This window comes from Selaginella moellendorffii, unplaced genomic scaffold (genome assembly GCF_000143415.4).
Source record: "Selaginella moellendorffii unplaced genomic scaffold, v1.0 SELMOscaffold_110, whole genome shotgun sequence".
In the NCBI taxonomy this organism is placed as follows: Eukaryota; Viridiplantae; Streptophyta; class Lycopodiopsida; order Selaginellales; family Selaginellaceae; genus Selaginella; species Selaginella moellendorffii.
This window is the reverse complement of record NW_003314371.1, coordinates 396,566-407,797: the sequence shown is the minus strand read 5'-3', so window position 1 is coordinate 407,797 and position 11,232 is coordinate 396,566.

Here is an 11,232-nt window from a genome sequence, read left to right as displayed (position 1 = left end):
GGGGGGGGTGCAGGGGGTTCCAAAAGTAAAGTACAGATAGTGAGGTTTGGGAATCAGTCTTGAAGGAACTCTCCAATGGTGCTTCCAAACTGACTACTGACCATAGACTTGGGTGGTGCCGGAAGGGCCACCCTAAAAAGTGCATAAGAGCAACTTTCACTCCTGGAAGGGAAACTGATTATAGTGCTCCTAGCTCATATGGAATGGTGCCCCACTTAAGTACTTTGCAGCTCATTGGTCCTTGCCCTTTTTAGGGGCTTGGGCCTTCCCTTCGGGATGGAAGTGGGGGAGTAGGGGTACCCATATTGGGCCGTTAGGCTACAGTGTTTCCCTCTGACGTCTTGAAGTAAATATTACACCCAAGGCTTGGGATTTAGAGGGTTCTATGATCAAGTGTTGTTGTACCAAGGGATATTAGGGATTTGGAGGCTTGGTGTGCTTGGCTACTTGTGCCTGCAAGGAGTGTAGCCGAACCTTAAGTTCAGTCTAACCTGGAGAGGGGGATTAGGAAAGATTGGGAATTTGGGGATGGATGGCTAATGCTCCGTTGCTCATGTAATGAATAGTTGAAACCAAGTAAGACCAAGTAAAAGTTGGTATAATAGGTGGGAACTTTGGCAAAGGAACTTAGCTAAGGAAGGCAGTATTGGTTGGATAGACGAAGTAAGTTGGTAAATTGGAAAGGAAAAATTTATAACTTACAACTAGCTACTATGATATAGTTAAAATTCTCAATTTCATTTTTTGAAGTATAATACAATACTTCTAGGAAGTTGAAGTTAATAACCACTTTAGTGAAGCATGCCTATCATTGAAAATTGAAAACATTAGAGCTCTCCATGCTTTTGCACTATATATTAGTTTTCCTTCCACTTCAAAGTTAAGAGGATGAATGGCATCTAGGGTTGGAGGTTGCCTCTCAACGTATGCAACCTTTCAGCGTCTCCACTGCTGCATTGATCTTGTGGTGCTTCAGCCTTCTTGACAAACAATGACCAAGCTTTGAATGTTGTAGGGGATCATTTCAATAGGAGCTCCATCATAGGATCCCACCAAAAAAAGTTGGGCAGGCTATCTCCCACCAGGCCAATCTACATGATCTACAGAAGTGTTTGCAACTTCTAGTACCAACTTTCCCACCTCAAAAGATATTCCCTCTATGGATCCTTATGCAGAGTTCTATATGACAGTTGGATTTTCCCTTCAGCCCAGGTGTACCACCTACTCCATTTCATGTGCCTATGACTGTCCCATTTGAAGTGGTGAACACTACAACATCTGCTGGAGCCTTGAGAGACTCCCATGCAGACGCTTGCAAACTCCCAAGAGTTATCTCAAGAGTGGGAGTCTTGCAGAGTCCACAGAGTCAATCAAGGTTTGTATTGTTTATGTTGAGGTTGACTTTGAGGTTGGCCCACCTCTCAGCCCTCCGAAACGGCATGTGGAAATTGTTGAAGTGTCGTCAGAGTCCATCGCAGACTGGCTTTGAGCGTGAAGCAGTAGCTTGCCATACTGTAATAAAGGAAGTCAATGGCGGCTATCATGCACATAATTCACAAGGAAAATGGAAATGGGAGTGAGGATATGGGTATGTTACCATCAAGGAACATGCTAAAGGAGATGTGGACTTTGTCCTGCTTCATGAAGTACGAAGAGCAGCTGAAAGTGGCAATTGCATCCGAGAAGCTTATGTTTGTGCTTCAGCTGCTAAATGAGGTTGGCCTCCATGATGGTCAGTAGTTTTTTTAGCTACATATATAGCTAACTATTGGCAAATTTGATGCCTTGGTGCGATGTCTAAGTATAAACCTTATATGAACGTGAAGTTTTATACTGTCGAAGCATACGAGGCTTAAATTAGTTCATGGGGAACAAAATGCTTCAGAACCTTAAATCCAAGTCCTGATATTACATATGAAAAAGAGTCCTACAAAGTAAACATTATAATTTACATTGGTACTACTAATAGTCATTTTTCTCAGGCAGAGGTGGTGAAACCACCATTTCTTGTTTTATCGACTCTGCTGCTTGGGGTGGCGGATTTGCTGCTTCCAGTTGTGAATCTACTCATTTGGGTAGTGCCTCTCCTACTCTACGTTTAGGAGGGGCTTCATTTGGCATCTGTGAAACCATATGAACTCTACATATCCTTTGCAGGAGGATATGAACAGTCTTGTATCCAGTGATCTAAAGCACCACACCACCTCTTCTTATTGTGGTTATTAGAATCGGACTTCCACTTTTCAGGCAATCTGAAACCCACTCAAAGTTGTTGCACTCTTGGAAGAGCACTGTAAGTTCATAATCTATACATATAGTAAACTCACCTTAGTCAAGCATTTGAAAAGTGGCATGTTAGAATGCTTTTCAGTCCTTGATAGAAACAACTTCATATGTCGACCACGTTTTACACACACCTTGGAAGGAATTGGCTTACACTTAGTGTTATCTTGTTTGTTGCAGTTTGATAAATGTGGCATCACAGATGTCTCAGTATGTGTGCAGACTTAAGACTCACTGTCACTTGCACTCCCCGGTTAAAATTGGATCCTTCAAGGTCTATTGGAGTTTGCTTGCACGGTCTGTGAGACCGGCCAAATGGATCTCAAACTCATTTTGCAAGTTTTGTTTCCATCGCCTGCAACAAAATGCATTAGATATCTCCAAAACAATACTAAACTTTAGGGGAACACATATCTGTTGTCCCGGATTGCACCAATGGAGTGTAGCAAAAGAAAATGGAATATAGGAGTTTATTGACTTGTCCCTGCTATTGAGCCAGTGGCACATACATGTCGTTAAACACAACATACAACCTTTTTAAACACAACACTTTGCTTTTGGTGACCGAGAGGCTATTGTGATCCAGACGTAGAAAGGTGTCTAAAATGGCCAAAGGAGATAAGGAAGAGCATAGGTCAACAAGAAATAGTTGCAAGAATGGCAGCAGCTACTCTTTCTTGCAACAGTCACCATAGTTAGAGACTTACCTACTGCTGCCCACTCCTTTGTTATTGATCCTCCTTTGTTAGACATCCACCTGCCACCTGGTTAGCATATTCTTCAGAACATGCTACACCACATCAGCATACCCCAGTTAGTGGCATTAGGGGATTCTACCATGTCATAGTATTTCAGAAGGGGCTGATCATACATGTCTGAGAAAAATGTACTAGAACTCACGTGGCCCGAGAAGAAAACACCCCACTACTAGAAAACATTTTGCCCAAATTGATTGTAGTACTAATGGCCTTTAGGAGCAAGGCATGGTTATTGTGAAAAAATGTGAAAAAGTGAGTCAGCATAGGAACATCGGCGTGACAATGAATACAAAACCAACCTAATTAATGTAAGAAATAATGTTACAATTAAATAACCATAAACTTCATAAGTAATTATGAAAAATAGATAGTGAACAGAAAATAAAATAGATGTAAACAAAAATTATCTAGAATATCTAAGCTTGCATTGCGTCCCTGTGAATGAATTTCTACCTTGCTCCAGACAGTGATCTTCTTGCTTTGTCTTAGTTTCAAGTATCAACAATAACATCAATAATAATGCCTTTTATACAATAATACAAGCTAACATGGTTATAACATGGTTTTATAGCATGAAGTCCAATTTCTCATATAAACTATATTGTTTTTCACATTTCTTTAGAAAAGTATCAAATCAGAGTTGTATACAGCATTACACCCCGCGGGGGGAACCGATGCCCGCGGGTATTATGTACAAATGCTAATTTTAGGATTAGGGTTCTTGAGCATTCAAAGAGCACGCCGGTCACACGATGATGTTCTAGGAGAAGTGCGAGTCTAATCGAAGACCTGCATGCCGTGCAAAGGCACTTTCTAGGATACAGATGTGAGTATGGCGACGACGGTAACGATTGTGCAAGCCAACGATGGCACGGAGGTGATCAAGGTGCGAATTCCTCCAGCAGGGCTGCTGGCTGAGAAGATTTACAAGCAGTTGGAAAGGTATGGGCTTCATGGTGCCCTTGAAGTGGATGGGGTTTCTGTCATTGATGATGACACAGTGTTTGCTAAAGATCGCCTTGTCTACGTTCCTCAGCCGAGTGCAGCTCAAGCAGAAGGTATGAGCACATGGCATACATTAGACACAAGAGTCTTAGTGAGTGTTCGGTTTTGTAGGTACTTTGTCTGCCTTGCCGTACTTCTCATCACCGCTACGACCTTCCAAGAAGTTGAAGGCGTCTTATTTTCAAGGGAAGACAAGATGTGTTCTTGTGACAGAGCTCGTTGGCACTCAAAGCTTTTGTGTCGCGGCTGCTCTTTGCTGGTTGTGGCTACACCTCTTCGGGGACTCACCAAATCTATCAGCTTTTATGTCGACTTTGCACGAAAGAAGGTACTACCCTTATCTTCTCGCAATTGCAAGGGCAGCTGCTGTCAGCGACCAAGGGCGGGTTGAAATATGTGGCGTCATTCCGGATGTGGAGGTGATCATCGACCGCAACGAGGTGATTCCATTGGACGTGAAGGTTACATGGTCCCATGGGAGTGTCGATGATCCAGATGGAATTGCCACGAATTCAGACAGCCTCAGCCAGCTGCTTAACTATGTTCTTAACTACAACAAAAACAGGGTGGGCAACTACAGTTGTATGGCTGCATTGATCATTCGTGTCCAATTTGTCTTTTTTTTCAAGTTTCACATCAGGAAGAATGGTGAGGATGATCTAGGAAGCTTGGAGCTGCTAGAATATGCTCCTGGCTTCCAAAGGGGAAGCGGTCAGATGACTGCAGAGGCTGGGCTATGGGAAGTGCGCTTGATCGACATGGCGCGCTTGATCAATGACGAGTTTGGGATTGAAAGAAACTGGTCTACAAAGCCGGTGCAAGACATGGACGTGCCAGAGGCTTTGTTATCTCGTATGCACAGTGCTAGCTTCCAGGAGTTACTTCCTTTCGCACCACCTGAAGGTTTCCATTCACTGGTAAAGTATTTCAGAAGTGTGGCACCTGACTGCTACGGCCCAGTCGAGTTCGTCTATGAAAGCAAAACCGGCAGCGTTCAAGTTTTGAGCGTGCTGGCTTCAGGGCCCAGGTCTTGCGTCTTTGCAACAGCAGGATTGGCCAGCGTTGTCAAGGTGTCTTCTGAAAACTACATCGAGCTTGATATCCGGGCGCACTTCTGGGGTCACTCATCTGATTGCAGATACTTACGGAAGATGATCGGACATGGTCGAGTGAATGGAGCAGGCCGGGGTCTCAGATTTGTGGAAATGGAGGGAGTGGGTGTCCCCTTCAGCAAGAAGCACGTCTCAAATGCGGAACGGATTGCCAAGTGCTGGAGAGAAGCGTCGGAGGCGGTGAGAGCTCTGCATCATTGCAAAGTTTTCCACAGGGATATCAAACCGAGCAATTTCATCGTCATGGAACACGGAACTGCAAACCAGAGGCTCGTTTTGAACGACTTCGACTGTGCTGCTCACTGGGACGATAGCATGACAGAGGAGGTTGGAACTGTTATGTTCCGCTCTCCTGTGTTTGATGAAGGTGGGGAGTACTGCTGTCGAGATGACTGGCTTTCCCTTGGGCTCAGCTTTGCTTACCTGTTGGGGATTTTTCCAGAGAGACTTCGCTGGAACAGGCAATGGAAGCTTCAAATTTTACAGGAACTTGCAGTTCATGCATTGGTGCCTGCAGATATGAAGACCACAATCCTTCTTGCTCTTGGTAAAGAACATGTTTGCTGTTGTAGAGTAGTGCAATGTGGTTTTTTGACTCATATTACTTCTGTGATGAAACATTAAACTATTTACTTTAAATATTTTTACATAATACATAATTTTTTAAGTTAAAATATAAACTTAATTCATATTAATTAAATTAATTCTAAACTATATTGTTTTTAATTAATTAAATTGAAGTGTTTTGTTTTTTGAATTACAATATGTGTTGCATCAATCACTTTAACCCTTTGCTTAAGTCGAAGTAGGTCATTTATAAAACTCCACAATATAGACAGAGTTTTATTTCTTTTTATTTTTATTCTTAAACAACTTAAATAAAGTTTTATTCATATAAAAATCATACAATACAGCATAATAATCACATAATGAAAATATTAATTTTGATCAGGCATGATTTAAATCCTTTGCACTATGTGCATGCATATTAGTTTTTCTTCTACTTTTAAAAACTTTTTTAGGGTTTGAAAGTTGCATAACTCAAAAGTGTGGCATTTTAACATTTTCATATTGATTTTCTATGCGTTTGTGTGGTGTTGCATTTGCAATAGAGGAATTGGAATTCCAGGGCTATTTCTAATTCTCAAGTCCATTATTACACTAATTAATATTTAAGACTATGCATGTATGAGATCTATTGTAGGTATTTCCTTTTAATTATATAAGGTTGTTTTCAATTATAATAAGGATATTTACAAATGTTAGATACCTAGTAAGTAAGTGAATAAATCTCTCACTTATATTGTAAATGCCATATTTGCATTCACATTTACTAATTTATAGATTTTAACTAAATATTAAAGAATAATTGTGGTGGATAATAATCCCTTACTTTTCATTTTTATTTTTTCTTTTAAACATAGTACTATCTAACCTCAAGATCCTTTTGAATCTCAATGATAACATATTTGGGATAATAACAAAAAATTAATCTACAACAGCTTAATATATGATATAAATTTTTACACCCACTAGTTAATATTATAAACTCAAAAACACATTTCATTATATTTTTTTATGAAGAAGATACAATATTCCAATATTATTAATATGCAATAATTATTTAATGAAATCCATAAAATAATAAATCAGTAATAATAAATAATTTTCAGAGCCTTTTTCATTGATGCTAATTTAATATCTTAGATCTTATTAATTTAATTTTTTAATTTTTTAATTTAATATCTATTTCTAATGATAATGTTTTTCTACCAAAAATTAATATTAAATTAAGTTAATTTTCCACTAATGTTTCACAAATGCTAATATTAAGAATTTATAAAATTAAAATTTAATTTATTATTTTTAATATTTATTAGTGGTTGGGTTAATAACATTCTTATGATAGCTATTGACCAAGCCAAGCATGTCAATTAATGATCTTTATATCTATAGATCATATATAATCTTCCACTCCACTCACTCTTATTCTCCTTGAAGTGGTATACTAAATCTTTAATATGGGGCATGGCTCTAGATCAATCAAGATCCTTCAATCATTATTAGTAAAATACCATTGGTAAGACTTTTGGATTTCTCCACAATTTATAATTTTTAGCTGCAATCCAATGCTATGTAGCCTAATACATAAGGGATGCTTATTGCTCCACTCTCAATTGTAAGTCACAAATTTTCTTTTTCCAATTTGCTCTTACTTTATTTATTTAACCACTTTTATCTTAGCTTTAGCTAAGTTCCTTTGTCCAAGTTCTTGTCTATTGTACTAACTCTTACTTAATCTTACTTAATTTCAATAACTCACTACACAAACAATGGGGTGTTAACAATCCATCCATAGATTCCTAGACTCTTTTTTAATCACCCTCCTCAGGTTAAATTAGACTTAAGGTTTGACTACCCTTTCTACAAGCATAAGCAGCTAAACACACTAAACCTCTAGGATTTTAACATCCTTTGGTATAACAAGATTTGATTATGAAACTCTTTAAATCTTAAACTTTGGGGGCATTTTTTACTTTAAGACCTGAGGGGAAACACTATAGTCTAACGGTTGGGTATAAATACCCTTACTCCCCCACCTGTCCCAAAGAAAAGGCTTAAGCCCTAGAATGGGCTAATGAGTAGTATGGTACTCAAGTGGGACACCATTTTACATGAATTAGGAGCATTGTAATTGATTTTACTTCCAAAAATGGGAGCTATACTTTTGAAACCCTTGCAACTTGGGATATTATAGCTTTGGGCTTTCACCCTATGATCTATATTAGTATTCGGACTTGGTCTTGGATTCGATCTCAAATTTTACTTCAAACTCAGTCTTGAACTCAATTTTGGACTCGGTCTTGGACTTAGTCTTAGACCCAATCTTGAACTCGGTTTTGGAGTCAGTTTCAGACTTGATCCCAAACTCAATCTTATCCGATGAACTTTTTATTATTTTCATTGTGATTTCAGTATCTTTTAGCATATGACACATCAAGGAGTTCATTCCTAACACTCATGTTTGGCATTGACAAAAGAGGGACACTTGATTGGATTGTTTTGCTATAAAGGATTAGACTGTTGCTATGAAGAGGAAGATGACAAAAAAGAAAGAAAAAACATCCATATGAATCTATTGCCATTAATTTATCCTCAAATTACAATATTAGTTTAGCTTAATATAAGTAAATTAATTAATTAATTAATGAAACTAAGGTATTATACCCTAATTTAACAATGCTAATTTAATATTGAGTAGAAAAGTACATAACTTGCAAAAATGGTAATATATTCAGTGCACAAGCTTGCTTTATAGAAGGAATCCAATGCCTTGCAAATACATTTTATGAGATAACTAAATTTTTGTTATGTTAAGTTGTATTCAGATTTGTAATCTTAAATTTATCTCCTTCCATAGAACTTCTATAATGATTTTTACAGTTATTTTTAAAGTTTAACTTGGATTATATACAATAGTTATAATTAAGAAAATTTATATATTCTATTTTTATTATTGTTTCAATCTTAGTTGTGGTTTAAAATTCTGAATAATCATATGCAAGAACATGTACTATTTTATAGTTGACTTGGTGTGGAGTTTATCCCCCCTGCAATTAGCTATAGGTATTAATTTTAAAAAAATATATAAATTTTCTATCATCTCATAGCTAACTTGGTGTGAATTTAATTTAAAGCCAAATGGAGTTTGATAATATTTTAGCATACCGGTGGCTTAACATGAGGATATGGGTACTACACCAACTAGTATGGTGTGGAACTTAGATTTAGACCTAAGCTGGATACAAAACAAAGATAAACATGCAAACAAGAGTTAAAATATGCTTCATGTTAGTCAACCATGCCTAACTTGACCTACCCACTATCTTTACTGTACATTTGGAAACCTTAATATCCCCCCCCCCCCTCAGGAACACATGCTTTGGGTTTTCACCTTTAGCCACCTTGGGACAAACTTGAAACTTACTAAATATGGAATGGCTTTAGATTGCGAATTTGGACATGGGACCAACATTATTGTGTTTAGAACAATCTATAAAATTAGCAAATTTAAACACTTTCTATAAATAACATTAGGACCGAACAAGACCAACACAAAGGGCATGATAGCAAAGGTGTTTGGCAAATACAATAAGTTATCATCCAGTGAATATTGAGGGACTAATCTTAATATCATGGGGGTTCTTGATACTAATAAGCGCAAACTAATGACACAAGTTTCTCAAACCAGGCCAAGTATGCTCAACAATAAACACATAGGGTTCCTACCTTATATTTATGTGATTTAAGTGCAACTAGTTTTTTAACTAGTTTAAGTGGAGACTAATAAAGGGTCTAACAATATTGACCTTCATATGAAAGGACTAGCCAATAAGTAACTTTCAACACCCGAAGTCATATTTGCGACACTCTCTCCCCATTAGAGAGATTGATGTCCTCATCGATACATACTCTAGTCTAGAACACTGGCAAGGAAACAACACTAAAAAGTTCATGGTATTCACACTTTGTAAGAAATGCACCAATTTAAATGAGTTAAGATAACCTCTTTGTCTAATGTGGATGCACTACCAACTCAAACACCTTTCGGCCATTGCTGATAAGGAAATGATCAATGAAGTCAGCCACCTTTATTGCTCTGAATATCACTTAGCTTACAAAGTGTGATATGCTTCTACCTGTAAGGACATAGAGAGAGAAGCCAAAAACCCCAACCCTCATAAGCAAAGAAACCAAACATATCGGTAAGGTTTAGATAAATTACTATAAACAAGCAATTAGAGTTATTTACATGGTCACGCCTTTTTAATGAAATAAGGAACATCAATAGAGAGTTAAGTGATATGACCAATTGCCAGTAGTTACTCTATGACTAAAAATTTCACTATACATATGAAGTGTTGAAACCAGTTTGCGTATATTAGCTCAAACCCAAAGATAAATAGATGGACAATATCAAAGTTATAGACAATGATATCTTAGAGACTGAATTATCAGTGAATAAATCTTACATTAGAACACAAAAGTATTCCAAGTAAGTTATCATTTGATAAACCAATATTATAGTATAAGAACCACTAAGATCATCATAATTGGAAAACATAGGATTCACTATCTAACAAAATTCAATAGACAGTGTATTATTAAGAAAACTCAATGATAAAACTTAACTATAAAAGATTGTAAATAACATGCTAGACAACTTATGTAAGATAACTCAAAGAACATAAAATATCATTAACTGACAAGCAAAACATATCAACCAATGGAAATAATATTTAATTTATCAGAACCAACTATAACAATAATTAACAGAATAAAATGAGTGTTGCAAAGAGCAATAAACACAATGTTCATGCCAACTATCACACTAACTAATTGAAATAAATCCCAGTCAACAATTCTAAGGAACTCAAGTTGCTTAAACAAGCATTTGCAACATTCTACCAATATCTCAAACCTATAGACCAATCCAAAGAAAATCACAAAGAATATATAGTATTACAAAAGTTATTAATGAGAACAACTAACAATCATGAAAAACCATTAATCGTCCCATCAATAAAGATATGCATAATCATCATTAAAGAAAGAATCCACCATCCGAAAGAATAGCAAATCATTTTAGATTAATAATAATCAAGTAAAACCTTTAACAAGAATAATTAAGTATCCCAAGATGATAGATGTTCATTATCAGTGATTTTTAGATGCAAATATTAATAACATCAAAGCTAATGAGCCATAAATACCTTCCCCAGCAACTTGTAACAAATGAAACAATGAGTATAAGAACTCAAAGAACCAAAAACTTGAAGCAGCCTATAGTCAAATCTTTTTTAATAATGATCATAAGTCTCATATAAACTAACTTCAATGCCAAAGAAGAAATCATGGTATAACCCACAACATCCTCTTAAACTAAACTTTATAATGCAAGACTAATGAAAAGCATTTTTGCATACATCCAAAAGTTAAGCATAACAAAGTTATATTTAACAAGTGATCATCAAACAATCCTTTATGAATCCATCTTTTTATATAAGACATAA